Consider the following 6000-nt stretch of genomic DNA (forward strand, 5'->3'; position numbering starts at 1 on the left):
TGAACTCATTTTATTATGATGAAATGAAGAAAAAAATTCTTTTTTTTTTCTAGTCCTGTGAGAAAAATGGTTTTGGCTTTTGGAGCCGAAAGCAGGAAATGCTAGGAAACGCTGAAACACAGCTGTGTCACGGGTGACTTTTTATTTTAGTTTGACTTTAGCAGCCATGCCATTAATGTGGCTTTGCTTTTTGCAAAAAGTAGCAAAGTTACTCGGGAACTTAAGATAGTCTGGCAGTCTGTCTGCACACATTTGCAAGGGCAAGTGTAGGAAACGGTGAGCAGTTCTTTTGATCTCTATCAGAAGATTTATGCTGTTTCTTAGCCTGTGCTGTGGTCAAATGTTAAAAAATTCACCATATGCTAGTGCTGAAGTATGTAAATAGAGGTTTACTTAATCTCAGAGCTAATGGCTGGGTGAGAGGCTAGGGAGGCTGTGGTTATACACTTAATGGAAAACCTTCACTGCTTTGTGCTGCAGTAATGGGAGGAGATTATCTTGCCATGCAGAAGGACTGGATAAATGCTTCTCCACAAATTGCTTGCAGCCTCTCCCTCCTTCCCACCAATCTCTTCCTCACTTATTCTAGATGTTTATTATTCATATTATACTCATGAGCGATGTGGATGCTTTAATCACGCTGACACGGAGGCTGAGGCGTGTGTGGCAGCTGAACGGCTTTGTTCAGGGATTCTGTTTTCCAGCATTGTTTCCCTCTTTACTTCTCTCTATTTTTTTTACTGTTTATTTAGGTTTTTAGTCGGTGATATCACTGACTAATATTTTCAGTTTATGCAGCTTCTTTCATCATTCTTTGTCAGGGTTTACTTTTTTTGGGGGGTTTTTTTGGAACTCACTTCAATTGTTTTCTTTGGATGTTGCTCGCCGTGCTTCACTTTTGTCAGCTCATGGACAATGCCACTGTGTTAAATATCCAGACAGGCAACCTAATGTTTACCCCTAAGAAAGATCAATACCTCAACACCATTGAGCAGACTTCATTCTTCAAGCACAATTGATTGGATTTCTTCCTCACAGCTTGCCGGGACATGGTAAACCAGACAAATCCATGACACCCTGAATGAAGAACAGCGTAAACCGAGCATGTGCCTGTCAAATGTACCACCTCACTCCCCTCATTGGTGAGCTTTATAGATACATGATCTATAGATACATAACTACATGATCTATATACATCATATATACATCATAACTACATGATCTATATACATCATATATACATCATAACTACATGATCTATATACATCATGTAGTTATGATGTTTTCACTGCTAGCATTGAATACATTTTTTAGGTGTAGACTCCAAATTTGAGCCATTGATTGGGCAAAAACTCGTTTAATGGAAGTAACTCAAAATTTTGAGCTTTTATGTCATTTTTTAAACTATTTTGCCAAACCTACAGTTTCAGTGTAGCCAGTTAGGACGATAACTATTTGTACAATAACACACCACCACGGAGGAGTTTACAAACTGTGATTGAAGCATGGAGTTTCATCTTTAATTAAAGGATTTGAACAAAAAAATTTTGCATTAACTTTTTTCTGAATAACAGCCATCAGCCACAACATTTTCAGAGGCTCAAAGGTTATCAGACAAGCTAACATAATTTTAGATATAAGTATTATTTTTTAATGCTTGCAAGAAATGAGTCTCTGAAGTCTAGAAGCTATGGACAGCACCAAATGTTGTGTTTGCTCTCTTGCTATACTCTGTCAGGCCTTTACGGCAGCTCGCTTCAGTTGCTGCTTGTTTATGGGGATTTCTTTTATTCAGTTTTGTATTTAATAACTAAACAGCATGCTCTTTTGGATTATGATCAGGTGACTGACTTGGCCATTAAAAATGTGATAATATTCCTTTTTTTGCTTTGAGAAACTCTTGGGCTATTTTGCAAGATGCTTTGGGTCATTATATCCATTTGCACCGTGAAGCACTGATCAGTCAGTTTTGCAGCATTTGGCTGAGTAGAGAGTCCTGCACACTTCTACAATTTCACACAGCAGTCACACAATCAGCAATCAGCAATAAACACTAGTGGTTTACATCTTGCTAGATAGATGTTGTGATGGTATTTTTCTTAACCATGGAAATAATTCAGTTATTACAGACTTCAGCTGTAATCTGTGGGCAGACTTTTTGGAGCTGGATTTAAAATGTCTTCGGGTGGAGAAACAAACTCTTTAGAACTGGAACAGAGGGCCGAGAGCATGTTGGTGAAGGAAATAAAAAGCAAGACACAGGAAATTTTGACTAACAGCATTTTATTATATATATATATATATATATATATATATATATGTATATCCATCCATCCATCTTCATCCGCTTTATCCGAGGCCAGGTCGCGGGGGCAGCAGCCTAAGCAGAGAAGCCCAGACCTCCCTCTCCCCAGCCACCTCCTCCAGCTTATCTGGGGGAACACCAGGCGTTCCCAGGCCAGCCGAGAGATATAATCTCTCCAGCGTGTCCTGGGTCTGCCCCGGGGCCTCCTCCCGGTGGGACATGTCCGGAACACCAACCCCAGGAGGCGCCCAGGAGGCATCCTTGTCAGATGCCTGAACCACCTCAGCTGGCTCCTTTCGATGTGTAGGAGCAGCGGCTCTACTCCGAGCCCCTCCCGGATGGCCGAACTTCTCACCCTATCTCTAAGGGAGAGGCCAGCCACCCTTCGGAGGAAGCTCATTTCCGCCGCTTGTATCCGCGATCTCATTCTTTCGGTCACTACCCACAGCTCGTGGCCATAGGTGAGGGTAGGGACGTAGATCGACCAGTAAATTGAGAACTTCGCTTTTACACTCAGCTCCCTCTTCACCACGACGGACCGGTGCAGCGTTCGCATCACTGCAGCCGCCACACCAATCCGTCTGTCGATCTCCGGCTCCCTTCTCCCATCACTCGCGAACAAGACCCGAGATACTTGAACTCCTCCACTTGGGGCAGGAACTCATCCCCGACCTGGAGTGGGCACTGAGAACCATGACCTCCGATTTGGAGGTGCTGATCCTCATTCCCGCTGCTTCACACTCGGCTGCAAACCGTTCCAGTGCGAGCTGGAGGCCCTCACCCGATGAAGCCAAACAGAACCACATCATCCGCGAAAAGCAGAGATGAGATTCTGAGGCCACCAAAGTGAAAGCCCTCCGCCACTTGGCTGCGCCTAGAAATCCTGTCCATAAAAATTATGAACAGAATCGGTGACAAAGGGCAGCCCTGGCGGAGCCCATCACCCACCGTGAACGAGACCGACTTATTGCCGGCAGTGCAAACCAAGCTCTTGCAACGGTTGTATAAGGATAGGAAAATGTTACTGTGAAAAACAATGCCTGTGATTAATCCAGAGTAGCAGAAGCATTGTTTCTGGGCTGTGTTTTGGCTGTTTAATATTTTGGATGGATGATTTCAGTGCTTTGAGGAGAGCAAACAAAATGAAAAAAACTTAATCTGCACTGCTGTAGTACAGGATTTTAAGAAAACCCCACAAATCCTAAAGTTATTCACTTATTTAGACATGATTCAATAAAGGTTTTTTTTATATAGTAACCTACAGCAGCAAGAAGCTTTAATACACACTGTTGATAACAGTATGGATGATTTCCTGAAGTATTCTTTATGCCATCAATAACTGAATAATGTTGAGGAAGAATGAGCTCCGCTGCTTCTGTAGTGATGAATGGAGCTGATGTGACAGGTATCCATGATGGAGAGCAGTTTTTCAGTGACCTCTTGTCCTCACTTACTCAAACACCTCCAGAATGTGATGACTCCTGCCTTGTGAATTAGTTTGTTGATCCTGCACTGCTCTCTCCCACTGATGCTGCCCCCCAGCAGACGACAGTAAAATCGCCTCCACAGTCAGGTAGAAGATCTCCAGCATCTTTCTGCACACACTGAAGGACCTGAGCTTCCTCAGAAAGTAGGGTGTGTTGCTCATCCCCTTCTTGTACACATCATCACTGTTGCTCCACCAGTTCAGTCTGTCATTCAAATGAACACTGATTTAACCTCCTCACCTGCAGTTTTTTCCCCTCCGGGAATCAACCGCTATCTCTGAATGTCTTTTGTCTTGCTGACATTCAGGAGCAGGTGATTTCTGCCTGACAAAATTCTTCACCAGCTCCCTGTGCTCCGACTCGTGCCCACCCCTAACACACCCAACCACTGCGATGTCATCAGTGTACCTCTGCAGGTGGCATGAATCACTGATATACTCGATATCTGAGGTGTACAAAGTAAACAGGAATGGAAACAGGACTGGCCCCTGTGGTGCTTTAGTATTACTAACCACCACATCAGACATAATGCCTCCCCCAGCCACACAACTAAATAGCCTATATACACTACCTACGAAAGCCAACCAATATATCTCTCCTATAACCTTGTTCCTCTATATACCGTCCAGCTTTAAAAAAAAAAAAAAAGAAAAAAGAACGAACCCCCCTGGTGTTCCAGATACCACTCAGATACTTGAAAAAAAAAATTTTGCAATTGTTTTGCTAAACTAACTCAGAGAAAGTGCACCAGAAATCTGTGGTTCATTGTTGATCCATGACCTGAACATGCTGCAAGAGCCCTCCTGGTGGACTACAGTGCACAGACACATGAAGAGCGTCTGAGAGTTTTGGAGGTCAGCTATGAGCACTCTAATAACTGACGCTGTGGGTGGAGTGAAATTGCTCACCTGTGCTTCTTCATTTTCACCAGACGGCCGAGTAGCTGTGTGGAAACCAACACCATGAAGACTTTGTGTCCGTGTAACCAGAACTCAGGCAGATGTTTACTGTAGGAGAATCAATTTCAAGCCCCTCGAAGCCTGTGGCGCATGTCGAAAGCACCTATTTAAAAATAGATCATTTTGGCCCCGGTACACCGAGTAATCATTTATCTCATTTCAACTCATTTAGCCGACATGTTCTTCTTGCAAATTAATGAATAAACAGTGTAATGGTTTGTTAACGCAATATTGATGCGGTAATCCTGATAGTGATGACATGCCCAGACTAAATCTGCCTATAAATGGATGAGCTGACACACCCACATGTATTTACCCCTCTTCTCCTCCGACCATTAATATAACTGAATATGCTTGATGTTGATCATTTGTTGCTTTTTAACAATGCAAAATGACATTGTTAATGTTTACGCCAACCCACTGAGTGCAGCTCAGACCAGCATTTACTACATATATTAGTAATTATAGGACAGGTGTAATTCTGTAACTCTGAGAATAGCTGAGCTGCTATCAGACAACTCTTGTAATCTTGGTTGCCAAAATAAACACACTGTTATTATTAGACAAGGGTCAAAATGCTGCACTCCCACCTGAAAGCAATTTTTCAGCAGATCCAGTGACGCTACCCTCATCCACCATAAACTTGGTGCTCTATAACCACAGTACTCCACTTTACCCTTAGCATGACTTGGGTTTTTTTTGCCAGTCAAGATTATCACAATGAAATAGGAGGTAATCATGGACTGTATATAAATGATGGATGCAGCCAGCCTAATATTAGCCACTAGTTTGTACAAAGCTTGGATCTAACTGAAAACCGATGAACGCAGGCTTATATGGTGGAGACTCGTCAATCAGACTTTATTTTGATCTGAATAGGAATTTAATTTACATATTTAACTTGTTGCATAACTACTGAGGCTGTAATCTCATCAGGAATGTTTTTATAAAATCATAAATTCAGTGAGCAGTGGGGTAAGTTGGGCTTCATTTTATAACCAGATGCCCTCTGATGGCATTTACAAAGATTTAGAGCTAAGACACTTAGACGCTGGCTTGACTTTTCAGACCTGACGTTATGTCTGTCTTTTATATACAGACCATAGCTGGGATAAACGTCTCAAACAAATCGGGTCATTTAAAGGCAAAAAGCCTGTTTGTGTCTCTGAAGAAACTCAGTAACATCAGACAAAACAAATATACTCACGTTTTTAAAATGCTTTTCTCAAAGCTCTTTAGACTGAAGGCG

Source organism: Neolamprologus brichardi, chromosome 6 (assembly GCF_056152115.1).
Source record: "Neolamprologus brichardi isolate AB-2024 chromosome 6, ASM5615211v1, whole genome shotgun sequence".
Classification (NCBI taxonomy): Eukaryota; Metazoa; Chordata; class Actinopteri; order Cichliformes; family Cichlidae; genus Neolamprologus; species Neolamprologus brichardi.